The sequence below is a fragment of the Alexandromys fortis genome, unplaced genomic scaffold (genome assembly GCF_014885135.2).
Source record: "Alexandromys fortis isolate MF-2015 unplaced genomic scaffold, M_Fortis_MF-2015_v1.1 scaffold_83, whole genome shotgun sequence".
Taxonomy (NCBI): domain Eukaryota; kingdom Metazoa; phylum Chordata; class Mammalia; order Rodentia; family Cricetidae; genus Alexandromys; species Alexandromys fortis.
In genome coordinates, this window is record NW_026068001.1 from 7,536,536 (window position 1) to 7,562,279 (window position 25,744).

Sequence of the window (25,744 nt, forward strand, 5' to 3'; positions counted from 1 at the left end):
TTTATATTGTGTGCTTGGTTACCTAAAAACCACTGTGCAAATGTTAGCTGTGGTTACTAAGCTGAATATGGATGCCAAGGTGAGCTAGCTGGTCTGCAGTTTGATATGGTGGCCTGGAACTTGGGAAAGAACAAACCAAGAATCACCAAGTGAGAGTATTTAAAGTCATAAACGGGGATGAAATTTGTCCGTCGGGGGGTTATCCAGGCCCAAGACCATCGGAGGAGCATAGACAAGAGCCCAGAAAGAAATTGAAAGGGACTCTCAGTCTGGAAAAAAATGCCCCTATATTCTGCCACCAGGAAGCCAATAAAAGGGAGCAGTTGGGAATTGGGGTTAAGGTGGTGCTAAGTGCCTCTGGGAAGTTAAGGAAGACAAGGATTGAAAAAACTGGGTGGTGGCACACATTTTGATTCTAGCACTCAGGAGGCAGAGGCAGGGAAATCTCTTATGAGTTTGAGGCCAGCCTGGTCTACATGGTGAGTTCCAGGACAGCCAGGATTATGTGAGACACTATCTCGAAAAACAAAACAAACACTCCCTGCCTCAGCATGAAGGAGATGTCTGGTTCCCAGTACTTTCTGTAGAATACCTAGGGAGGATGGCTAGAATGGTGTGATAAATGATGATATATTATATAGTCACAAACAAGGACAATTTCCCTAAGCTGATAGGAAGTCATACGCTAACTGTCTGTACCTGTAAATCTGCTTGGAAGGCTGATACAGGAGGATTGCTTGAGCTCAGGAATTGAAACCAGTTTGTGTACCTAACCAGCCCCCCCCACATGCATATTTTGGCAGCTGCAAGATGTAGCATTAAGTTTTCCTGAATGAAGAACAGAATAGTCTAGGCTAATAATTTTTTAAAAAACAAGAACTGCAACATAACCATGCACAAAGCCGGGTATGTTTCTCTCCTTACCATAGACTCTGCCCAGAGCGGAACTCTTCATGCAGGGGGGGGGGGATCCAAATGGTTGATACACAATTAATTACATTGTTTAGAATCCTATGCTTTTATAAACAAACAAAAAAAACTTGGAAACCAACAAATAGGAGGAAGGAAATGAGCCTGGTGTGGTGGCCCAGGCCTTTAATCATTGTACTAAGGAGGCAGAGGCAGGCAGATCTCTGATGTTAGCTTGGTCTTAGAAAACAGACACATGAAGCCATCTCAGGCCCCTAAAGATGTGTCAGGGGAGAAAGTAACACTACAGAGTCATAATGGAGCCTTCTAGAATTGGAGACAGGAGACAGCTAGGAAGAGACTGGTGTTTATATTAGCAGGTATAGAGGCGACTTTAAAGCACCAGCAGGCTGTTCTGGGTGCTCTGGTGACATCAGGATAGATGGTTGGCTTTCAGCAAGACAGGTAAGCTGCTTTTACAAGTTACCTGCAATAGTGCTAAAAAGTGGTTAAGTTTGTCACAAAGATACAAGATCTGGGGCCCTTGATAAGACATTAGCTTGTGGGTGGGGGTGTGTGGAATTGTCAGAAATTTATGTAATTTTTTCCCATAGGAGATAACATATATGTCCTGAAAGACTTTGGGAAAATTGAAAATAAAAATCCCTAGAATTTATAGCCCTGATGGTTTTGCTGATGGTCTTGTAAATTGTATATTTAATCAAAGGCACTTGAATGTCTCTTTTTTTAACTATTGAAGAGCCATTTAAATGTCAACATAAGTGATTCCCTCCCAAATAGTGCTGTTTAGACATTAGTTCCTCTAATAGACCATAATGATTCATAAGGAGGCATTTCTCGACTCTAAATTGTAGGCCTATTGAAATATAAATTAAGATGATAAATAATTTGACCTTACCTGAGAGTACTAAGGATTTTCACGTGTCAAATACGAAATTACCCTGCATATCAGGGCCCCTAAAAAGGCTGCCTTCGTCTCAGTAAATAAAACGGGTTAATGAATTTCCCTTGGAGAGCGGAGGAAAAAGGGGACTACACAAAAGACTTTGCTCCAGGGGCTCGGCTCTCCCAGCCCTGCAGACGTGCAGCGGGCTGGGGAGAGAGGTTACCCCGGAGCGCCAGGCGGGTGCTGGCCGCCCTTGGCGCTCGGCGCGTTCCCCTCTCCCCCTCCTTCCGCAACGCCGCTGGAGTTTCAAAACATGGAGTTTCCACAGGAACTTTGCCAGGCCGAGCTCGCAGCCCTCCCAGGATCCCGCAGCGATATTCGCTGCAGCCGCCCAGCTTCTCCTCCCCGCAGACCGTGCTGACCCGGCGGCCACCCAGAGCAAAGCTCGTCGGCCGGGTTAACTCCCCGAGAAGGTTCAGAGCTTCCGGGGCCCGGCGCCCCGACTCGGGTCCTGCAGAGATGATTATGTCTTCCGTGGGGCCCCTAGCCGAAGCCATCGGCTGAGCCAGTGTGCTGGCCCGGGGCTTGGGACTCTAAGGGTCGCGGGACGCCGAGGCAATTGAGGCCGAGTGGGCACGCCGGCTGCTCGCGCTGGGGTTTGGTTTTGTTTTAAAGCCGTGTTGCGCGCCGGGGTTGGGCGGGGGGAGATGAGATGCAAGGGGGGGGGGCGCGTAGCACCTTGTCAATGAGAAATTTCCTGTTCGCAAGACTCAGCTTGCAGTTTCTGTCCTGCCCTTGAACTGACAAGTGGATCTCCGCTGCGAGAGTCCTGGAGAGTCTCTCCTGGCGCACGCGGGGGTGGGGGTGGCGGCAGCGGCGCCGAGGCCCCGGGAGCCGGCTGAGCTGGGCCGCCGCCTGCCCTCCCTTTCCCCGGCGCACCCGTGAGCTCCGAGCCGAGCGGTGACTAATCTGTGGCTCCGGGCCTCTTGGCGCGAAGCCCGGGCTCGCCTCCCGCCCCCTTGTCCCTCCTCCTTCCCCGGGCCCTGCACGCAGAGCTTCGCGGGGTGAATCTTGCGGGCTGCCTCCGCCGCCGCCGCCGCCTTGCCGGGAGTGTGGGAAGCGGCTCGAGGCGGGCGACTCGGGAGTCGTTTCCAGTCATTCTCCTTCGACCCCAAGCCCCGAGTGTGCGTGTGTTTCCTTCCCCGTAAGGCACTTTGATCAGCATTTCCTCTGTGCAACCGAGGAGCCAGGGCAAACTGGGTCTTTTTAACCCGTTGAGTGCCAAATCCACCGAGGGCTCCAAGGGGGCATGCCTTGGGAGTCAGGTCCACCCGATTGGCTAGGTTGGCAAAGCCGGAGTCATATGAAGGCCCGCTGGGTCCGGGGCACTTGCCCTGGTGTGGCACACTCTCCTATGGACAGCAGGCTGCGAAGCCCGAAGCCTGGGGGCTGCGCAGTAACCCAACCTGCCCGGCGAGGCACGGTGCGGCTTGAAAGGCCCAGCGGGCTTAGGCTTCTAGAGGATACAGGGAAGGCCTGCAGGAGCTGTCCTCGAGCATCCTGTTCGCTGGCGCGGGGGATGCGCTCACCCCAGGGTTGGGGGCCTTGCTCTTGCCCCTCCCGTACTGGGCTCTGGCCACCGCCCCCTCCCTTGACCTGGCCTCGCTAGGGAGTTAATGATTGATTTACTGGCTCCGAGAGGCCGGCGCCCTCCCAAGCTATTTGTCCAAGCTAAGGAGTTGCTGGAAAGAGGTGCAGAGGCCTAGAGAGCGGGGGTCCCCTAGGAGGGGAAACCTACCGACGGGAAGGAACGACCGCTTGGTTAGCTTCCACTGGGAGATTCTAGCCGTGTCCGCGGCGAACCCGCGGGAGGCCCGGCCTGGACGAAGAAGGGTGCATTTGGAAGCGCCACATGTAAATGGATTGGCAGCTGGTGATTAGGCTGCCCGGTTTTATGAGTCATAATAGGCCGACCGCCTGGCCCTCAACCTGCCCGTTGTAGACTTGGTGTGCTGGGGCCCAAGCCGTGTACTACTCCCAGCCGCAGAGGGGGATGCTCCAGGGGCCCCCGGCCGCGGGATTTCCTCTCATTTCTCGTAGAAGGCAACACAAACACTCTAAATCAAACTGCTCCGACAACCCGAGGCTCCACACAGACACATCAATAAGGATTTCGCCTCCCGCGTTCGAACGCACTGAAACACTTGTCCTATTTTTATGTAAATGACACCACACAAATAGATCTCGCAGGCCCAGGAGAGGGGCGGGAGGAGGAGGGACGCCGGCGCCCCACCAGGGGGCGGTAAGGGGGGGGCGTCAATTCCGCACCTCGGGGCCCGCGCTGGCTCGGGTGCAGTGGGGCTGGCACTAACCAGGAGGCCCGCCCCGCGTGCGGTGGCTCCCTGCCAGCGCCGCCTAGTCGGCCGCGTCCCCAGGCTGCCTGCAGAGGCGGATTAGGGAAGGAGCGAAGCGAGCCTGTGACTAATCGCGGGGCCTCGGACCGGAGCACCAAGGCCATGTGCGACTGACAGGATCGACACTAGCCGAGGACACGGCGACGCCTCGCTTAATTGCAGGCTTAAAAAATTGCCGCCTGAGCAGCTCCAGTGCAGAAAGCCACAACATATGCATGGGTCTGGGTCTGGGGAGTGCGCCCTGGGAGGAGAGGGTTGTTCACATTTCTCGCCTAGAGAGAGGAAGGTTTCGCCGCTCCTGAACCGAGGGAACTAGTTCTCCGGTCCTCATCTCTGCTGTGTCTTCCAGGGGGGCCCCGCTGAGTGGCTGTGGGTGAGGTGGCCAGCCACCAGCAGTAGCTTTTCTATCATTTGTCCGTAGAGTCGGTGCCTCCCTCTTGTAGGCGACCCGATAAAGGAGGCCTACAGTAAAGGGTTGGATTACAGCGAGCCCTTTAAAAATAAGAACCACACGCTGAACACTTTACTTCGCTCTTCTTTACCCACCGACCCAGACACAGGGCCCCGAATGACCAAAGGAAAGCCAAGTCAAGTAAAAGCAGCCAAGGAGCAAGGTCATTGAGTGCCAAAAGTCTGGGGTCACAGACACGAACCCTCGTCTCTTCGAAGGCCTGTGGTCATAGTCCTAGGCCTCCTTTCTGGAGCCCTGGGGCCTCTCAAGAGCGAAGCGTCGACGGGGCGACTGGTCTGTGAGTGGGGGTGGGGATAGGAAGGCAGTGGCGGGGAACCCTGCGAGAGAAGTTTCCACCACGCTCCGGTCTGCTGCTGCGAAAATCCCCTGGCCCCTCCCCGCCCGCACTACCTTCCGTTGCCACCACAAGTTTGGTTTAACGAGAGCTCTATAGAAAAGCAAACCTTTTCTATAGACCCTGAAAACAAAGGGGAAAGAGACGCGCGAGGCCGCAGAGAAGCGTCTGCTAGCGTAATGGTGCCAGGCCGAAAGCAGAGCATTAGAACTGCAAAAGCCGCGCGGGCGGGAGGAAGTGCGAGGCGGGAGGCGGGAGCGCGGGGAGGGCGGGCGGGGGAGGGGCGCTGCGCCATGTTTCCGTGTCACCCGCCGAGTCGCCGGCGCTGGGCTCGACCGCCTGCTCCCGCCTGCCTCCGTAACAGCAGAAAGCGTGCGATTAGCAGCCAGACAGGCGGGGACTCCGGGCCCGCGGGGCCGCCGCACACGCCGCCCGCGGCCCCGGCCCTCTCCCCTCCCCCGCCCGCCGGGTAATCCTCCTCCTCGCTGCAGCGCTGTGTGCACTCTCATTAGAGCAGGGTGGCTTTTCTCCGCGCACTCGCTCCGCTCCCGCTGGCAAAACAACGCCTTCCCCGACCGGGCCCTGGGCCAGGGAAGTCAGAGAGGGCCGGACAGGGGCGGGGTAAGGCTGGGACAGCCACGCAGGTTGCCTCCGCCGCCCGACCCCGGGCATCCAGAAGATGGGGAGGACCCTTTGGCCCTCCCCCGCGAGCAATGGCAAAGCCGGAGGTCCGTACCAGACTCTCTGTCCCTCGGGAAAGGGGGGGAGATGCTGGTGCCATCCCGACCTACTGCCGTCCCGCGGCACGAGGCGAGAATGCGCGGGGCAGATGAGTGTCCGTGTTGAAGAGCGGGAGTGGACACTGGGGACGGTCCACACAACTGCATTTTGCCCCCATGTGATTGCGAACGACCTCTTAAGGCCAGAAGCTGGATCTCAGGTGTTGTCGCCCTCAGCCCCTCTGGGATACCAGTGCCGTCAGCAAGCCTTTGGGCTGTGCGTTTGACCGCCCCGAGTGAGGAGGAACCGAGGGAGGATGCTACCCCACTGCTTTGGAGCCCCATTTTCTGTTCCGTGCTCCCCGTACACGCCACTAGGCAGCTTCTCCCAGCACTACGCGCCCAGCTGCAGGACCCGGAGCAGGTGTTCCTGCCTGGCCGGAGTGGCGGCTCCGCGCCCCTCCTGTCCCAGCTGAGGGGCCGGGGGACGAGTTGGGGGAGGCGCGTTGGTGCTTGTGACTGAGGGGCGTCTCACCGGACGTCTCCTGGGAGGGTCCTCCGTGCTCAAAGGGGGGCATCCCTGGGTGCGGACAGCCGCCTGGAGCCAGGAGAGATTTGGGGTGACGGGAGGCAAGCTCCCGTCTGGAACTGCCCTGGGGACCAGAGCAGGCCGTTCGGGGTGGCGGGAGGGCTTCCGGTCCCCGTGACTGCGGCGGCGGGGCGGCCGGGAAGTTCCCGGCGCGGCCGCGAGGAGCACCCTCCCCTGGCTGTCGCCGCCGCCGCCGCCGCGCAGCTCTCGGAGCGGCGCCCTCTGAGCCTCTGGGCGTCTGGCGACGCCGCCTTCACCTTGTGCGGAGCTCGGGGCTTCAGGGTGGTCCCCGCCCAGCTCCCCCACAGAGAGGCGGGGGTCGGGGACCCTGCTGGAGCGGCCGCTCGCCTCCCAGCCCCTCCTTGCCGCGCCGCGGCTATGGCGGGCACGTGAAGCGCAGCTCGGCGCCGGGAGCCCGCCAGGGAGCGGCCTGGCCCGCCGCCTCAGCTTCCCCACGGGTCCAGGAACGCGGAACCAAGTCGGGCCAGGCCCCGCGGAGCTCGCTGCGGCCCCGCACCCCCTCCCTGCCCGAACCGGGCCTTGAGGCCGTGCCAGACGGCTCGCCCGAGGGGAACTCGAGCTGACTAATGGGACGCGTGTGGGCCTCCTGAGAGGCCCGGCTGCCAGCAGATGCCCGCTCGCTCGGCGCTGACGCCGCGACCAGGCTTTTCGGGGAAGGGCAAGAGGAGGGGTTTCCCCGGACCGGTGGTTTCGGCTCCCTGGGGACAATCCGGCTGCGGCTGACCCTGGGCTTTGGGTTCTGGAGCCTGGCCCAGAGCGGGCTCCAGGGTGCCGAGCGGAGAAGGTGCCTCAGACCCCGGAGCCGGTGGTGGGCGAAGGCTGAGCTTGGCCTGAGGGACCGGCCTCTTTCGCCGCTTGCGATCTGGGGCCAGCACTTAGATGGGGGAATTTGCAGGCCATCCTGGGTGCAGGAACTTCGATACCAAAACCTTCAACAAATAGAAAGTCTTCCGGAAATCCCTCAGTGAGATCCCTGTGAGGAGAAAAGGATTACTAAAACTCCGGGAGAGTCCAGTTTAGCTGGGAGTTCTCAGGGTCTAGGCTGCCTTTTCCTCCCCTTACCGGGCTTGTGAAAGCCCGCAGAGTTTCTTATTATTTTCAATTAACAGCCACCTCGTTGTTGACATAGTTATATGACCCTCCCAAATATAAACCTGTTTAGTTTCAACACATCGGCTCGATGGTGAAACACATAGACCCGTAACTTAGAGAAGAAAACTGCCTTTGCAAGCTTGTGTCGGACGCAGAAGAAATCCTCATCACACATCCCTGGTTTTACTCAGCTTGATTACACTAGAAATTTTGCCCCCCACGAGAAAGACTGAAACCCCGCAGTAGAGGTGCGACTTTTCCTGGGGGTCCTCGGCATTGGAGAGGGGTTGATGGTGGAAAGGAGATGGATTTTAAATGTCACTTCCAAATGAAAATCCTTTCCTTTGGCCTCTCTCTCTCTCTCTCTCTCTCTCTCTCTCTCTCTCTCTCTCTCTCTCTTTCTCTCTCTCTCTCTCTCTGCAGTTTTCGAAAGGAGCATTTTTTTCGAGATAAGTGACCGATCAAAATCGCGGAGGGGAGGTTGTAAGCAGCCGCTTTGCCCCAGCTTAGCCTTATCTTATCTTTCACACTTGCAAGGCGGAAAAAAAAATTGGCTTATCTTTATCCCCACCCCCTTCTCGCCTTAATTGCTAAAAAACACTGGTGTGTTAAACGGGCAGGAAGGAGGTCTCTGGATTGTCAGTAGAATAGGAAGATTAAAAAATGTGGGGTCCTGGGGGAAAGAAGGGTGACAGAGTTTCTTTTTTTCTTAGGCCTTTCTTGTACAGTGTAGAGGGTCCAGTTCCAGCTGGAAGGCAACATGCCCAGGTTTCTTAAAAAAAAAAAAAGAATTAAACAAAAACAAACAAAAACCCGTATGGCTTTGGCTTAGGCAGCTTCCCAAGGCCTCTTTTTCTCAGTATCCTATTTACCAACCTCTTTCCTTCATCATCTTCTCTTCTACACATATCCTCCGTTTGGGGGGTGGGGTGGCGGGCAGGATGCAAGGCTGGGACGTGCAGCCTGCTGGAAATCATTAAAATATATGCGGGTGTCTGCAAACACACACTTTTAAATCATGGCGTTTCCCCTCCACGCTGGTATATTTAAACTCCAGAGCTTGCTGGATCTCCTCCCTCTCAGTCGTTTGTCTGTGTCACCGACAGGCCGCTAATGGCCAGGCTTCCAGGCGCTGTGCATTATGCATTAGCCTCCTCCCACCGCTGCCCCACTGCCTCGCAATGCAAACCACTCTCCATCCCTGTTTCCCCAATGGAGGCATGGGGAGGGGACTGTAGGGTCGTTAACAGGCAGGAGATGCTAGGTTATGGGGTGAAGGCACAGCAGAATGGACCTTAGGGAGAAAGGGAATCAGGTAAAATGTGCATAGATTAACTTAAACCATTTGAGATTCCCAAACTTGTGGTCCTGGCCGCAATCACTCCACAGTGACCACCACCCCACAGCAATCACTTCTGGACCTAATTTTGGGTGTGTATATATTGTGAGGGCTTTCAGTTGCTTAGAGCTACTCTAGTTGTGCTTTTCTATCTGTTGGCCTGTAGTCCTTTCTTACAATCGGGCAGCTACTGGTGATGGCAGCTTTGGAAGCTCCCCGGTGACCCCCAGGAAGAGAAGAGAAGCTGAATTAAAAATGGTTGGGGAGGGAAACAGCTATCCTGGGTGCAAGAGCAGCTATCTACCCGCTTCCCCCTTTCCTGCCGCTCCCATTCACTCTGTCCCCAAACAGGCTAAGATAGGCACTAGAGAGCCTTGCTAAACAAGAACCCTGGCCTAGAGGTAGTATCAGGGTTGATCTGCAGGAGTATTCAGCTTTGATGGAGGGGCTAGACAGCTCCCCAAAGCCCCCTACGTTTATGCCATTTGGTTAACACCCAGTCAACCTTTGGCAACAGCAGTGTAGACTTTGAGATTCCAGAGTGCAGGGCCTGACATAAATGTCACCTAGACCAGGAATTTTCTAATGTTGTTTCTGTGAACCATGTTGGTTCTATTCTTTGGGCCTTCCACCTCCAAATAGCCTAGAACTTTCCAAAGGTAATTAACCTGTCCAATCCCAAATCCAACAGTTTTCTGCCCAGGGAAGGTAGCTCTCTTTAAATATTTCACAATTAGTAAAATTCTTAGGGTCAAGGATAGACTTCCAATTGTTACTTCATTTGCGTTTGGAAAGGAAGACAGGCGTGTAAGCTAGATTGGTCCCTCCATCTCAGCCCATGAATTTTTTTTTCTTTCAAGTGCCATTGGGTAAGCCTGGCATTCCCTGACTGGAAGATTGTAACTGTAGCTATTCGTATATTTTTTTAAAGAACAGTGTAACATTAACAGGATACTTTTCTCGTTACATAAGCTAAAATGTATCATTTTTACCATTCAAGTGTGGCCTCTTCCAGTAACTTCACTATCTAGTGTCATAGGCCAGCAAACACCAGCTGAGGCGTCTACAGAACTAGGCTTTCTACTCTGCACATACCTGTCATAAATGAACCTCCACCATACACACAGTTGAAAACCCATCGGTGCCCCTAATCGCAGGTAGGACCTCATGACAGGATGCACGGCCTTACTCCAGGCCTAGGGGTAGCCACACTGGTAGAAGCCTGGCAGGTCTGTAGCCAGCATAATCCGAAAAGGGCAGGCAGGTTTCAAGTTTGCTCCCAGAAGCTCCAGTTTGCTTTCTCAGTTTCAGAGTCTGCTTAGAATGTGCAGCAGGAGAAGGCCTGGGATTCTGAAGTCCAGCCATATGTTATAATCACAAGACCTTTTTTTGGGGTGGGGGAGTTGGAGCTGGTGGGGGAGGGGCAGGCTCTGCAGCTCCACCTCGGAGAACTTCTCATTTCCTTGCTGATTTATTTTTCAGCTGGTTAAGGGGCCTCCCTTCCCTTGTGCTCACGTGCGGGTCCACTCTATCTATTCTTCTACGTTCATTGAAATCCTCCCCTTTCGGATGTCAGGGTATATTGGTGGCCTGACACCTGGGTCAGTTCCAGAGGGACTTGGAGGAGGGTAGTTGCCAGCACCGAGGAAAAGCCAGACCTTGAGCATCTGAGGTACCCCCCCACGGGGGGGGGTGGCGGGCGCCGCTTAGGGATCTGGTAGCAACCCCCTGAGTAAGGACACAAAATGGGACCACCTTTCGACAGCTTTCTCTACACAGGCAACGGTTCGACTAACCAGGCCAATAGGTGTGATCCTTCTCCAATTAGGGGACCTGGGAAGATCTCGCATTTTAATTCTCAGTGAATTAGACACACACACACACACACACACACACAGCAGCGCGTGCGTCTCTTAGTACTCCCTTAATAAGATATTTTTAAAATCCCATGGAATTGGGAAATGCACCCTAGGAGATGGTAGAGAAAGCCTTTAATCCCACCAGCCCATTGGAGAACACCATAGAGTCCACAGACGCCCTTAAAGGAGAGGGGGTGACTGCCACAAATTACGTCAAAGGCAAATTTACTGGCCTGTTTGTCTCCAGCATCAAATTTCCCAAGCAGTCAGCCCTCTCCAAGGCCCCTTCGCCCTTACAGCACCCCCTCCCATTCATTTTAGCACTGGGACTTAAAGTTAGACAAACAGACCTCTTTGTCAGCAGTCCCGGGAGGCCCTAGGATTCGGAGAGGCCTCAGGCTCCGTTCTGGGCTCCTGGATTTTCCGAAAGTTCTGGACAGTTAATGTGACTCGGACTCTGGGAAAAGCCTGTTCCTGGGAGAGTTGGGAGGGGAGAAGAGGGGGAAAGAAGGTGGCTGGGCATCGAGCCAGGGCTTCTGCGGTGCGGCCTAACCGAGCCGGATGAGCCTGGCACTGCCTCTGCTGCTCGCCCAAGCCAGCCCTCCCGCCCAGCCCGCAGCCGCACAGCGGCCTTTCTGCCTGGAACCACGTTCAGAAGTTTACCCCACAAATACCCAACTCCAGCTTTCCAGGTTATTTTAGACTTGTTTTGAATAAAAGGAGTCGCTTCAAAAAGAAATGTTGCTACAACACACAACCAGCGGCCTTTTTCCCCAGCTGTGTCTGTAACTCGCATGCGTTCACTCTAATAACTTTTAATGTCTAGCCTTAAAACGTCTTTATAAAAAATAGCTTTACAGCATAATAGTCCAGGTGTCTTTCTGCTTGTTACAGGAGATGAAAAAAAAAATGTGTAGGTTAGCTTTCAGAGACTCCCCCACCCCCCAGAAAGACCTGGAAGAAAAAGGCGTGCATTCCATTCTGCAGGCGCGGGTCCTGGACGCATTCGCAGCCCAGCATGGCTAGGCACAACTCACTGGCCTGCCTGCCTGTCTTTTGCATCAGTTGTTACTAGCAGCTCTGGAGCATGAAGATTTAATTCTGCTCCAAGTTTCGGGTTTCAAACGGTAGAGATGTTTCACTTCTGCTTTGAGAAGGGCTGAGAACTAAAACAGAATGAATAAAATCGTATTTAATATCAGTCCCACAGTCAGTAGTGGGCCTCACTTTTAAAAGGGAAAATATCTTCTAGCTAGAGATGATTTGGGCCTTGACCTTGACTTAGTAATCAACTTGAGATGCTTTTGATTATTTTTTGGCATGTAGACGCTCTAGGATATTTAAAAACTTTCCGCGTGGGTTTACTAGCCACTTCCATTTCGGACTTTGGTTCTCATCAAGCCTGCACACCATCCTGTCCCTAAGCAGAAGAGATAGTCCACCCCCTTCCCAGAATCAAAAGACCCCCTAGAACCACCGAATAGGGTCAACTTTGGCCTCGGTGTCCGAGCCCCCAGCCTGGGTGCCCTGCTTTTCCTTCCAGCCAGCTTCACGAAGTGGAGCTGGGTTCGCCCTTGAGGCTCTGCGCTCCGCGGAGGCCGGAACCTCACTTCTCGGCTTCCCCCTTTCGCCTGTCTGCCCCCCCCCCATCTGGCACCCAGAGCTGCTCCGGGTGCGCTGTAGAAGCTCAATACGTGTCAATTGAATTGAACTGCTGTGGGCGCAGGCTGTACGCCGCCGCCGAGCCCGGATCTGCACGACGTTACCCAGTGGAAATTTATGTGCTGAACGATAAAGCCAAAAGTTGTTCCTGGCCAAGTAAAATAAAACGCGGGAGATACTCTCACGAGGCCGAGGTGAGAGACGAGGGCAGACCCACCAGCTATCCATCGGAGGTCCACACCGGGAAATGCTGAAGAACTGAGAGGAACTCAGGCGCATCCCAGTTCCCTTTACGGCCCTCCTACCACCTTGTGCCCCCAGGAGTAGCACCCCCCCTTCCGATGATTCCCACACAATTGAAACGACCGGGGAGCTAGGACGCAGAACGGCCACCGTTGCCGGTGGTGGTGTTTACGCGTAGCTCTTTGCGCCTGCAGGGGAAGTAGCTCCTCAGGGAAGAAGGGGCGAGGTGGGCTGGGTGGACGCCCACGCGCACTCAGGCTCTGCTGGGCTGGGTCTCGGAGGGGACGCGAGGCCCGGAGAGCGCAGCGCTGGTGGCGAGTGGCGGCAGTGGCGCCTGCCTCTGGGGTTTGACAGCTTTGGCTGAGAGGAGTGCGAGGCGCTTTATGGTAATTGCGGTCCTCCACTGGCCTTCTGGGTAGCAAGGGGAGTCTCGGCGCGCAGCAGGGGAAGCCGCCCCCTCCGCCCCCCAGTCTTCGGGCTGGGGATCTCTTGGCCGACCTAGCCGTCGCCGCCGCCCCAGTCGGTCTGTACTCTCCTAGGACGGGAGCCCCGGCTGGGCGTCAATAGCCAACTCGGCCTGAGCTGGGACAGAGAGGACGGTGGAGTGTGTGTGCGTGGGGGGGGGGGGGACACGACACGACCCTACCACCCAGGTGGTTCGGGGTTCGGATGCGGCGAGGCCCCAATGCACCCGGGTGGGAATCGGTGACGGCCGGGAAAAGTCGGGCGAACCTTTTCCGAGGAATCCCCCCCCCCAAACCCCACCGCGGAGGCGCCGCAGCGGAGGGTGAACGGAGACTGGGGAGCTCAAACTTGCGAGAGCTGGAGGCGGCGGCGGGCGGGCGGCTGTCGCCCGAGCGCTGCGCCTGAGGGGGGAGGGGAGGCGGCTGTTGGGAGGGAGGGAGGGCGGGCAGAGGGAGGGGGAGGAGGAAGAGGAGGGAACCTGGGAGGGGGGACGCGTTGGGATCGCGGCGTGCGGCGGCAGACGGAGCCCGGGCTCCCAGCGGCTAGGTGAGGCAGAGCCGCGCTCCGCGCTGAACGGCGACCGAGCTCTTCGGCCGAGGGGGAGACGCGCCGGAACCCAGAGCACGACCGAGAGCGGGAGCAAGGCGGTGGCGAAGGGGGAGCACGCGAGCCGCCGGGCGGAGAGCCCTAGCCGCGCTGTCGCCGCGCAGGGACGACTTGGCCAACACACTCGCTCACACACACTCACACACACACCCAGCCCGAGCGGGCGCTCGCGGCGAACCGTCAACATGGCGCTGGGGCTCTTGCCCGGGCGCGGGCGGCAGCGGCGGCGCGGGAGCTGCTGAGGCTGACCGAGCCCAGTCCAGCTGCGGGAGCAGAGGACCGCGCGGGGCAATCGCCACCTGCCCGGAGGCTCGCAGCCCGCCCCGCCCCGCCCCACCCCCACGCGGCCGAGAGCCCACCCCTCCGCCGGACCGACCCGGAGGGCAGCCGGCTGGCTGCAAAGGGAGACGGAGGCGAGCGAGCGCGGCGCCGGGAGCGGGCTGCGGTCACCCGGGGAAGGCAAACTTTGCTGTTCGCTGCGCTTCCCCTGCCCGGCTCCTTCTCCTCTCCTTAACGTAGCCGCCCTCCCCCGACCCCGCACACGTCCACCCACCCAGCAAGCCGCCCCCGGATCCTCCTCGACGCCTGGACTCGGCTCCGGGGAAAACTTCAAAGCGCCGGATCGCAGGCTCCTTGCCTACTTCCCGACTGGGGATTTCAGGTCAGTGCCCAGAACACCTTTCCCCGGGGAGGCCGCGGGCGAGCTGGCGCGCGGGGGACTGCAGCCGACCCCGTCCCTCGGGACTCCCACCCTCCGAGGGTTTCTCCTTCGACTTCAGTAGACCCCCGTCGGGAGGTTTAGCTACCTTGCTCGCTTTCGTTTTTACATCAGAGCTGCAAGTTATTAAAAATGCAGCCAAGCTAAGCGTCCCCCGCGTGGGCACCGGGGAGGGAGGGACTCGATAGGGCTTGGAGGACGGGGAGTTCAGTGAGTGGAAGTTTGCAGCCTCTGTGTGTCTGCGCGGGAGCGCGGTCGTCGCCGAGCGTCGGAGTCAGGCGCGGGGGGTGGAGTGAGGTGGGGGGAGTGCTGGGCTGGAGCTGGGAAGCTCGGCTCGGCGTTACCTCGCTAGCAGGAAGGGGAGGCGGCGGGTTCCCGTCTGCTTTCTTTTTCGACTCGGAAAAGAACTGTAAAAACCCCCAGCAGCCGCCGCTTCGTCTGGTCTCTCCAGGGGCCGGTGGTGCCTCCAAGTGGAACGACGGCTTGTGCGTGCGCTGGTGTGCACGGCGGGCGCCTCGGACCGAGCCGAGCTCTACCTGCCGTCGTCGCGCAACTCCGGTGGGGAGTCCCGGGTTTTGTTTTTTTGTTTGTTTGTTTTTGTTTTGTTTTGTTTTCCCTTGGCTTGCCCCAAAGCGTGGATCACGTGGATTTATGAGAAAAAAAAAATAACTACTAGGAATCCGTGGAGAGCCGGAGATTCTGACTGGGCCAGTCCGCCCGCCTGCCAGGTCAGCTGCTTTGTTTTGTAAATGTTCTTTTAAGATTCTTATTCGACCTCCTTCCACCTCCCTTTGGGAAACGTCCTTAGGACAGGTTTTAAGTTCTGAGCCCCCAAGAGCGGGTGTAGACTGCTTGCGTGGGAGCAGGGGCGGGGCTGGGGAGCAAGCAGCTCCCCCCAGCCCTCTGCTGGGCTTTGGGGAACCTGGTGGGAAGCCCTGATGGGCGTGTGAAAGTCTGTGGCCGGGGGAAGTTGGTCCCACTCGAGGGCGGGCGACGCGGAGGCTCTGTGCAAAGAGGAACTTGCGCACCGGGCGCGATCCTCGGCTGAGGCGGGGAGGGCGAGGCGGCACTGGGCCACAGCGCTTGGAACAGGCGGGAGGTTGCGCTGCTGAGCCACCACCAACCCGGGGGCTCAGGGCGGTGGCGACGAGCGCCTGCTGTTTACGAAGGGAGCGGAGGAGCGCCCTGTACTAGGGCGACTAGTGGCACGTGTAGTCCCGGAGGACTTCTGGCTGCCCGATTGCTCTCGGGAACACGTACCCACGTCCCGAAGACGACCGAGCCTGTCTGCTTTTAGGCCGAGGCCGAGCGAGGCTTAATTTGCTGTTAATGAATCTTTTCCAGAAGTCTGCGACCTCCAGCTAGACGTCGTGAGTGCCCGCGCGCGAAGGCGCGCGCCGCCGGCGTCTAGGAGATGGGGGTTGGGGAAATGGGAAAGCGAAGAAGGAACTGGAGGAGGGTTATGTTTATTTAAAAACAAACCTCAAAAAGAAACCAGTGCTCTTCAAATAGGTAATCGTACTGCCTGGTTGAGTCTAGACAGTCCGGGGTTTTAACTGTGTAACCCCCTCTCCGCGCATCCTTATTCAGAGAAGGCGTTGGGAGGAGTACTGCTGTATGGTTCTAAGGTTAGTCCCTTGGGCGAAAAGAACATCTTTAAAAATGGACCTGGACTTTACAAATAATGAGGAAATAGCCCACCCCAGAAAGTGGTGGGTTTGGAGTAAACGGACTCGGGTATTTCTAGCCATTTGACACTTCCTGTGGCATTGGAAACGGACACCACCTGGAGAGATGGACCTGTACAAAGTACTGGATTCGGTTTTTCCAACAGAATTGCTTGTGTGGACGGCATTTTAATTGTCGACCTCGGAGACGCTTGTGTGTGGACATATGGGAAATACTCGCTTCTCGGTCCTTCCCGCTCCATCCCCCGACTTATTACCTGGTCTGGTGTTTATTTTGGGTTGGATTGTGTCGTGTAGAGAGCTACGCGGAGGGGTGATTAATGTGCCACCCAGGTTTACTCTGTGGCTGGCCTTCAGTGGGAGGGTGTACACCACGTACAGGAATTGCCTGCGGTGGTTAGGGGATCACGCGAGGTTCGGTCACCAGGCGTTGGGCGGGTAGGTCTGGACTTGGGCTCGATCAGCGCTGTCCTTTGAGGCGCTGTCACCAGTAGGTGACTGAGAGTTAATTAGGAAGTGTTCTCTGGATCAATGGGCCGCACAGCTCATTAGCGATTCTCTCCAGTCCTTTGCAGGGCTGGCCTGGCCTCCGCCTCCCACACAGCTCCGGCCCCCGCGCTCCGGGCTGCGGAGAGTGCCGCTGGGAAGTGGGGCGGGGTGGTCAGTGAGGGACAGCTGGCGGGCCAATATAACTTCGCAGGGCGGCGCGGTGCGTGCGGCGCTGCGAGGTCCACACAGCCCGCTCTTTCTTCCTGCTCGCGGTCGCCTCCACTGTGTCTTTAACTCGCTCTAGCTGGCTTTGCTGCCTGGCTGCTCCTCCCCGCCTCCCTCGCCTATCTCTTGTTCTCTAAGCACGACGCCTGTGCTCCCCGCCCAGTTTGGGATTAGACAAGATAAAAATAGGACTGCCCAGCTCGCAGAGCTGTGACTGTGCCCGTGTAGCCTAGCCGGGCTGGTGGGAACGCAGGGGGTAGGATCTGGGGAAGACTAGCAGGGAGCTCGGGGCGGTCAGATTCTTATTGGACCCTCACCCCCTTCCCCGCAGGCGCTGTCACGCTCGCTGGACTCCGTCCGCTGTGAACCGTGCGGGCCAGGGGGACCTGAGCAGGGTCTCCGCGCTCTCGCGGGTGTTGTTGGTGTGCGGGTGATAGATCGGTCTAGACAAGCGTGCAGACTCCCTCCCGGCTGAAGGACGGAGTGGGTGGGGGCAGTATAGAAGGCAGCCGACTCCCGAGGGCGGCGAGGGAGCAAGCTAAAGCTAGCCTGTGGGTCCTGTGGGCCCAGCAAGCCCGGTGGAAGGCAGGTTGCGGGGGTGGGGGGTGGGGGGCGGTGGTCCTCTTAACCCTTGAAGTACAGTAAAGAGTTTAATGGGGGAAGAGGGACTATGAGTCTAATAGAAGTGACTGGAAGTCGAGTGGTCTGCAGGGGTAGGGGACTGAGGTCTAGATCTACTGTTTTCCTTTCTCTTCTGGGTGTGCATTTGCCGCATTCACAAATGGAATGCAGCTGCTAGACAGAGTAACTAGCTTAACCCAGTGCTTCTTACTGGGGGAACTGTGAACACAAAATGGGCACCTTCCCATGAGGATCTGAGTTTAGGAGCAAGCAGGCTATGAAAACCTGTTTCCTAGAGGAACTGGCGTGTGTAGGGGAAACTCAAAGTGAGAGAAGGTAGTTGGCAAAGGCTCTGACCCAGGCTGCTGCAAATTAAAGGCCCTGAGCCTGAGATGCCAGGCCAGTAAGTTCTGGAGGGAGAACACAGCATTCCTTGAGCTGTCCATACATAAACACTTACCCATGGACTTGTGAACAGTTATATTCAGACATGTGCTGGGAGACAATCTAACTAGGAGATGGTCTGGACACTTAGAGAAATCTATCTATCATTTGTATCGATGGTCTGAAATTTAATATAACTCAACATACATTAGTTTAGTTCTCTCCAGAGCTGGATATTGATGGGTGGGTCCGCCTATAGATTCCTTCCCCTCTTTTCCTCTTAAAGATTTGTGGTCTAAGGTTCCTCTATTTACATTTAAACTGTAAAGCCATGCTGGTCTGGCCAGGAAATGAACAGTTGTGAAGAGGGTCACTGGGGGGAAAAACAGCACAAAAGGCACGCATATGTATACATGCCTGCCCTAAAATAAGGGCCAATTCGCCAGGACCTCCCCTTTACCTTGAGGAAGACTTCTCGCCTGGTGAGACCCAATTGAAAGTAAGACCGGGCAACTACATTGACACAGTCTCAGAAATGTCTTTGGGTGGAGCCCAGGCCAGGCGGGGCAGGGCTGGGCTGTGCGGAAGGCAGGCAGCCTCCTAGAAGGCTTCACGTGCTGCCCAACCTTAACGCAACCCTCGGGAGCAACCAGCAGCCCTTAACAATGCCTCCCTGGATTTCCTCGAGGACTCTTCATCCAGACACCTAGCCAGACTGGGTGGGGGAATCGCATGGGCTATCAATACTGCGACCCACCGCTCTTGTAAAGGAGCTAGGAAAGGCCCTTTGTTAGGGGATGTCCTGGGAGTCGCTGCAGAGAGTAAATGCGGTGGTTTTTGCCAAGGAGTCTCTTGGAACAGTCTGAATCCAGTCTAGTGAGGTCTCCCACACTTAGAAAGGCTTTGGCTGGCCACCATCGGAGGAATTTGGTCAGTGTTAATGGCCAACGCGATTCCATCTTTTTTGCCGAGATAAGACCTACTTGGTGAAGCTGAGAAATCCAAAAGAGCTGTATTGTAAGATTTTCTCTCCACCTCCGTTGGTAGCTCAATACTGTTCATCGTGAGCACTTGGCCCAAGGCATGCACTGGCCTCTTCTCTAGCAGCTTCCCAAACTGAGTCCCCAGCATGTTCCTCAGGAATGGACATGTGACATGTTGTGGGGTAGCTGATCGTGCTCTTGAGGGGATGTTTCTGGAGGTTCTCCCATTCTGGGCTCAATTCAGATTCTTGTGGTGTGTCCCCACTTCTTTTTTCCAGAGCCCGAGGATGGCTAGCCAGCATCCACAGGCTGGACTCCCCACGATTAGACAAATGGAGAAGTCCACTCAGAGAAGATCCTGACAGCATAAAATATAATTTGTGATCTAAAAGACAGTTTCCAGTATAATCTCATTATGCACCACAGACTCCCGGTGTTATTTTGTGGAAGGCGGACAATGATCAATTTACATTGACCCGGGGCTGGGCGAGCTTTTAGATGGTAATTGCCATATTGATTTGCATGCAAAAAGGAGACCTGCTAAAATTAAAGACCGGAAGCTAAATTAAACTAAATTTATTGTCTAGGTGCAAACCAGGGGAACTATTGGGGGAGGGAGGTGAGTCAGGTTAGGTTGCCAGGGGCAGAGCAGGTAAGAGGCTCTCAGAGCTTGGGTGGGGGCAGTTTACAACTTTCCCGGAATTCTTTACTTGTGATTTCAAAATGTGAGGAGGGAGTTGGGTTTAGGGGAAAAGTTATAAAAAGATACAATTGCAGTGAAAGCCCTAGGTCTTTTAATGCTAATGGTAACTATAAGGGAGAGGGGAGGTTTATAGGGCTATAGGGGGTCTTCCTGCACCATTTCCGGCACTCCCCACCTCCCATTTCTATTGTTCTGGCTCTCTCGAGCCTTTGCTCTGCCAGGGACACCAAAATCTAAAGAGAAAGGAAGAAGAAAAAAAGCAGCCCTTCTCCCTTCCTGCCTTGTCTTCCCACCCCCCCACCCCCCTCCCGCTGTAGACCTTGTGGGCGTGAATGTGTTAGGGGCTAAGCATACCCTCCACCTAAGCAAGGCCGGGTGGGTGCGCACCGACGGGACTGTGGGCAATTGTCTCACTACGGAAGCTCTCTGCTCGCAAGCTGAGTGGCAATTGCTCGGGAAGGCGCGGACTCCAGGTGGCCAATGTTGGGGGTGAGGAATTCGGGTGGATGATTGCATTGGACCGGGAGAAGGTGTCTCTGGGCCTACTTACTGCCAGGAACAGGAGGTTGCCTCTAGAGGTTCTTGCGTGCTAGGCCAGTTCCGAGCCGGGGCAGGCGGGGGGCAGGCGGGGGGGGGCAGGCAGGACCTGGAAACTCCGCCGGCTAGCCAAGACTGGAAAGTTTTTTAAAAAGAGAAAGAAAGCCACTTGCAGAGCACTGGCTGGGAGCCAGGTCAGCTGGGCCGCCTGGCCCTGGCCACTCGGCTGGGGAACAGAGGGAGTGTGCAGTCTCTCTCCACCTGGACTTTTCCTCCTGCTCTCTCTGCGGGTCAATTTCAGAGGCTCTCCTCAAGCAGAGCTGCAGACACTGGCAGAGGCACCAGGTGTCTAGTGCCCGAACAAGTCCTCACCAAGCAAAGGTGAAGATTTAAGCCTTCCCCGTGAAAGTTCCAAAAGCAACTGAAAGCCTGGGGTAGGCCTAGAAATTAGGAGTAGGTGGGGAGATGTTAGGGCACCGAGGTTTGGAGGCCATATCCTCGGAGGAAAGGTTGCGGAAAGGAGAAAGTCTTCCTGTTTGCCTTGGTGGTTGGCTTTTGATGGTGACTTTGAAATGCCCAATAGGGCTGATATCTTGCAAGCAAGCCACTTGGCTGATATTGTCTCTCCCACCTCACCGTGGTTCCTAGGGTGTTTTCTTGGAGTCTTAGAAGAGGTAGATAGACATAGGTGCATCTTCCGAAGGCCTTTTGCTCGAACTAGATGATCTATTGCATTATGTGCCAAGTCCAGGGTGGAAATCTCAGCTGAAAGACCAGTAGACGGCTTTTTCCCTGAGAACTGAAAGGCCAGGCCACCTACTGGTGCCTGCTGCGGGCTAGCACCCTAAGGGAATGTGGCTCTCATACCAGGGCATCTCTGCCGGAGAGATGAATTACATAAGGCTCATGAGCAGCCTCTTTACCTTGTATTTGATACACAAGACCCAAGAAACCTTCCAAATTTGTTTGAGGTGAAGAAAATATGTGAAGATGGGGATTTCAAATGACACAATTAGACCAATAATTGGCTCCTCTCCGCAACTCCAGGACCGAGTTTGACCATGGCCCGCTTTTTACTAGCTGTGTGACCTTGGGGGCAAGTTATTTATGGCCTCTGAACCTCAGTACATTTCTTCATTTGTATGACTGGGAATAATTATCTACCTTTAGGACCAAAGACAATGCTTAGCACATAGTAGGCCAGAGGGTTAATAATTGCCCTGAACGACTGCCCATGTTTCTATAAGTTGCTCCTCAGTTCTCTATAGCCCCCAAGACCTGCTAGACCTGTGTCCCAGGGACCAAGTATGCAGGTCAGTTACTCCCTCCAGGGGCATTTCTCTGGGTCAGCCTATGTGGGCGCCTCTCTCCCTTTGTTAGAGTTCTTTGCCTTATGCCTTTAAGAGATTCCATATGCAACGACTTGGATTTTTTTCCCTCCAAGTGGGATCATTATATGGTTAGGAATTGATTCCAGAACTGCTATCTAGGTGCTGTTTGGCAAGTTTTCCAGCCAGGATTTCAGGTGAGGGACTGGAGCTGCTGGAGGAGTCCTAGTTTGAAGAGGTGCTGTGGTTTGATAGGGATTAAGTCCGGATGTTATGAAGGCTCTATGTGGTTTTCAATAAAGTCAGCCAGAGATTGCTTCTTTTATATCGATATGTATTTAAAAAAAAAATTACTAGCAAGAGAAGAAAACCAGACCTGTGTGGATCCAGGGCTGTAGGAAGCTACTGTGATCAGGTTTCCTCCTGGACTCCCAGAGGGGAAGTCAGCTTTTGATTGAAGCTACACTTGGTTCTTGACTCTCAGGGGATGCCTGCTCTGAAACAGGAGCCCTCCCTCCCTCTCCCCCCTTCCCTTCTTTCCCTAAAAGCCTTTGTGCTGAAAGAGCTTCTTTAGGCACGAATCCCTGGTCCCTCTAAAGAATGCCTTACAGCCTTTGCTGACAGTGTTTTGTGAGCGGGGTGTTTTACCAGGCCAGCAGTTTTGCTCCCCCCCCCCCCCGCCCGGTCTCAGCTCACTATTTTAGAGGTAGTATAAGGAGGGACAGGATGCTCCTTCTAACTGCCCCGTGATAGCCACAGTGTGGAGCCCAGCTGCCTGCAATCTGAACGCCCTGTAACCTTTGCCCTAGGGGCCCATTCACGAGGGGGCAGAGGTGGGGAGCTTGAGGACCCAGGATTGTTTTCGAGGATGTTTGTTTTCTCGAGCCCAAGAGGCTGAGGGTGGACACAGGCAGGAGTATGTCCCAGCTCTGAGTCTGATTTTCAAAACTTGCTTTAATTGGAGAAACTCCTAGGCATTTCACAGTTCTGTACAAATGCGAACTTGAAATAGCTTAAGACCTACGTCATTTAGGAAAGGATAAATGAAGTACAAAAATGTTCAAACTATGTAAATCCTTGGAGTTGTCTGCCCTCCCATAAACACATGACAAGTGCCAAGGCATTTCCAGTCAAAACACCCATGGACCCAGCAGCCTCCATCCTTTGTATTTATTATTTTATTAACAGCATTTTACACAGCATTTAACAAGCCCAGACTGCCTGCTTTCCACAGTGACTGGGATGGAAAGTGGGTGGGGGTGGGGGAAAGTGGTCTACAAACCCACTATCTGGAGAGATGTCTCCAGATGGAGAGGCAGTTTATTTCTACCGTCCAAAAAAAGAGCCAAAAGTAGTACCGAAGAGAAGGCGCTCCCCTCCCATCTTAGGAGCACGGTGGAGCTTTTATAATGTGTCGGCGCCTAGCTTCCACTTGGAAGGTAAAAACCATGTCTACTGTAGGCTACTCTGTCCCTCGGTGATTGGTACTCTTCTAAGAACAAGTATTTGTCTGTCGTCATTCCATATCATGGTGGAAAGTTTCTAACGAAAAGTAATGCCTTTCTTAAGTCATAAAATGAGCCTTGTATGATTATTTAATTAAAATCTATTTAAGGACCGATTAGGCGTGTAATTTGCGCTAATAATGACGATTATGGAAATGTTCAACTTAACCAAAAATCATAAAGGAGACATTTTGATCAGTGGGGCGACCAGTAAGTATTCAATGAGTTGGGCAATTTCTGAAGGACCAGAGGCGGACCTCTGTGGGTCTGCACAGAGGGCAGACATGCCCAGCCTCTGTGACAACTTGGAGCGCTGCAGGCTTCTCTGTCACAGACCCAGCCGGGCCATCTGGCCCAGTGGTCTTAGGAGTATGAGCAGCCATGTCTTCTTCACACCACACATCCCCAGACTCTACCAGAAAGAGCCTCAAACTCCGGGTGGGAGAGGGCTGCTAAACCACCCCGAAATCTCTGCGAAATGGCGGTGCTCTCGGTTTAACAAACTGCACCGAGAAAAACTGGCCTTGGCTAGAGCCGGAGGGCTGGGGTCGGGGGAGAGCCAGGGTCCCTTGTTCCGGAGAAACCTGCCAGCTGCTGGGCTTGGTGTGAAGGCGAAGGCAGACACAATGCTGCTGTTGTTGGTTTGATCTCTAACTGTGGATTGTTAGTCTGGCTTTAACTATGTGGTAAGGGGGGAATGTGAAGGCTGTTTACAGCGAGTGCAAATAATGTGACAGCTGTTGGCGCGCGAGCAGCACTGCGCCTCCCCAGCACTCACACAAAGCGCTCACTATGCAGGCCCCGCGGAGGAGCTGCAGAGGTGGCCACCACTTCGTCGCTGGGCTCCATCCCGTCACCGATCAATCCCCAGCACACACCTTAAGGACTTCCCAAGGGTGGAGTGAGGGTGTGGAATGGTTTATGTGTTGTGGTTTAGGGAACTTGTTAGGCAGAGGTGTCAGAAGAAGGCCCAGGGGGCCTGGAGTGTCAGTGTCTGGAGGGGTTTGGCCAACATCCATGGACCTAGGTCCTCAGCTGCTAGTGACAGAGTTTGCAAGATTTGGGAAAACAACCAGCAGCTCTAAGTAAGCTTGTTGGAGAGAATGTGTTCTTAACTGAAGGCTTTCTGGGGATTTCAGGGGCTCTGAAGGCTGTGCCCCCCCCCCCCCCCCGCAATGGCCCTATTCAGACAAGTTAGAGACAGGCGGCTGCTGTGTTCTGGGCACTGGACACTGTTCCTCGGAATGGAAATGCAAATGTGTGGGTTCAGGATCCAGAGGGTGTACATTGCAGGTTGACTTGTAACCTTCCCTCTTCAGCTACAGCCACAAAAGGCCTGCTGGCAGCAGTGGCTGAACGCTCGCTCTGTGGGCACCAGGGTGGAAAGGAGAACAGTTGGGGGTGACAGTCACCCCCTCCAGTCCTAGAGATGCACAGATGGTCAAGAACTTGGGTCCGTCTTTTAGGTGGCCTGGGGCAAACTGAGAGGTCGTCGTCACCCCAATCCCCCAGGAATCCCAACCCCCGGATGTCCATGGGATATAGAGGATCTTTTCAGGCTAACTTAATTCTGTATTCTCCCCTCCTGGGTGACTTTGGCCCTTGGGTGGACAACCTACCGGATGTCTGAGTCTAGAGACTCCCCACCCCCCAGGTAACATAAACACGCCGAGCTTTAATGTGGACTTTTACATATTCCCCTTGGGGAGCTGGAAGATACTTCTGGAGTGATACATGAACTTCGTTGCCAGTTCTATAAATTGGTCTCTTTTTATGACGTGTGCCATTTTCTGTAGGAATGTTGCTTGCAAAACGAGTTTCGCCTTGGAGGAAAGGCGGAAAGATAAACAAGCCTGCAACGCCAAAACACTGGCAGTCTTTCCCTCCTTCCAGCTCTCTTAAAGCAGCCGGGCTGTATTTCCAGGATTAGACTCCTGCGTGTAAGGAGGGACTCGGTTGGCTTTTTTTCCCCCCAAGCAAATGCAAATTAGAGAAAAATAATTTTCTTTCAACGATATGCAATGTATTAGTCACTTGTTATCGGGCTCCAAGGCAGGCCTCATTTGCGCGTCTGCCAGCTCGCTCACATCTGCTCAGCGCTGTTGGGGCATTTTAACCTTGGCGGTGTCGTGTCTAGTCCCATGGATCAAGGAGGAGTAATTAAGCTCTGAACAGCCACAGAAATTCGTGGATCCCCATCTATATGGCTTTGTTTTGGGGTGCTTTGAGTTCTGAGACTGAGTAGCAGACGTGGAATTCCTATTGTTCCTTGTAAAGAAAGTGAATGTCCCTCTCCTAGCCCTCATCCCCAGCCTTCCCAGGACTTCCAGGCTCTGCACATTCAGCAAGAAGCCTGCATGCAAATTTCAGAACCCTTGCATTTTTCACATCTTAATTCCTTAAAAAGTTCCTTTGTGCTTACCAGGGATAGCCCTCCATGTGACTTGTGACTTTCTGTAGCAGGGAGTGACATTAACTGTGTTTCGTTTATACTTATGCAAAGCTATAGTGGAGACCCTTACACTACTATGGCCTTGCCGGGGATGGGAGGGTGGGAGGCATTTAGTTGTATGGATTCCCGGGTGGGGACTAAGCTCTGTTGCACTAGGCCAACCAAGAATAGGGAATGGGGGCGTGTAAGGAGGATTCCTGGCTTACTTGTAGGATTTGGGTGCTGAATTCGCCTTCTTTTTAAGGAGCCCTTGTTTCTAAATTCATCCCTCCTGTACTTTGGATGTACATAGTTCACTGACTAGTTGGTGTGGCCCAACCTGGAGGAAAGTGAAAGGAACAAAGCCAGTTAGTCTTTGGCCACCCCTGTAGAAGGAAGAGGGGGAAGTCCCTCTTTGTCCTTGATTTGGGGAGCAATGATAAATCTGATCCTGGGAACTGGGTAGGGTAGAGAGGATGTGTGACCAGCGGCCCTTTTTGG

General features: G+C 54.8%; 1 protein-coding gene across 7 annotated transcripts in view; it reads left to right on the forward strand.

Moving 5' to 3' along the window:
- The window catches only part of Bcor (BCL6 corepressor), a 118,680-nt gene that overhangs the window by 63,006 nt on the left and 29,930 nt on the right, over positions 1-25,744 (forward strand). For 4 of the 7 annotated variants that reach the window (XM_050160854.1, XM_050160859.1, XM_050160858.1 and 1 more), the window contains exon 1: positions 14,151-14,292. The exons of 2 other annotated variants lie outside the window; for them this stretch is intronic. The gene's annotated coding sequence lies outside the window, so the exon portion shown is untranslated. Of the gene's footprint in view, positions 1-14,150; positions 14,293-14,705; positions 15,078-25,744 lie in introns of those variants that run through there. One more of the 7 variants, XM_050160857.1, reaches the window with a different exon arrangement.